The following is a 474-nucleotide window of genomic DNA, read 5'->3' as shown; positions in this document are numbered from 1 at the left end:
TTTGACATGTGTCAATGGTTGGAGGATGGGTAATTTAAAGAGGGTGAGAGATTTTGACATGTGTTATATGTCAATGGTTGGAGGATGGGTAATTTAAAGAGGGTGAGAGATTTTGACATGTGTTATATGTCAATGGTTGGAGGGAGGGATGATTTAAAGGGAGAGAAGATTATGACATGTGTTAATAGTTGGATGCGGGTAATTTAAGTGTCAAATTAGGAATGTAATTTAAAGGAAGGGAGTAATTTAAAAATTATATAAAATAAAAAAAATTAAAAATTTTGATAAAAAAATAATAAACAAAATTGATTAAAGAAATAAAACTAAATAAATATTAAAAATTTAAAAAATAATAAATAAAATTAATTAAAAATAAAACTAAATAAAAATTAAATAAAATTAAAAAAATATAAGTATTAATGAAAAAATAATAAACAAAATTAATTAAAAAATAAAACTAAATAAAATTAAATA

The sequence above is a fragment of the Zingiber officinale genome, chromosome 2B (genome assembly GCF_018446385.1).
Source record: "Zingiber officinale cultivar Zhangliang chromosome 2B, Zo_v1.1, whole genome shotgun sequence".
Classification (NCBI taxonomy): domain Eukaryota; kingdom Viridiplantae; phylum Streptophyta; class Magnoliopsida; order Zingiberales; family Zingiberaceae; genus Zingiber; species Zingiber officinale.
The sequence above is the reverse complement of the archived record's forward strand: the minus strand, read 5'-3'. Positions refer to the sequence as shown.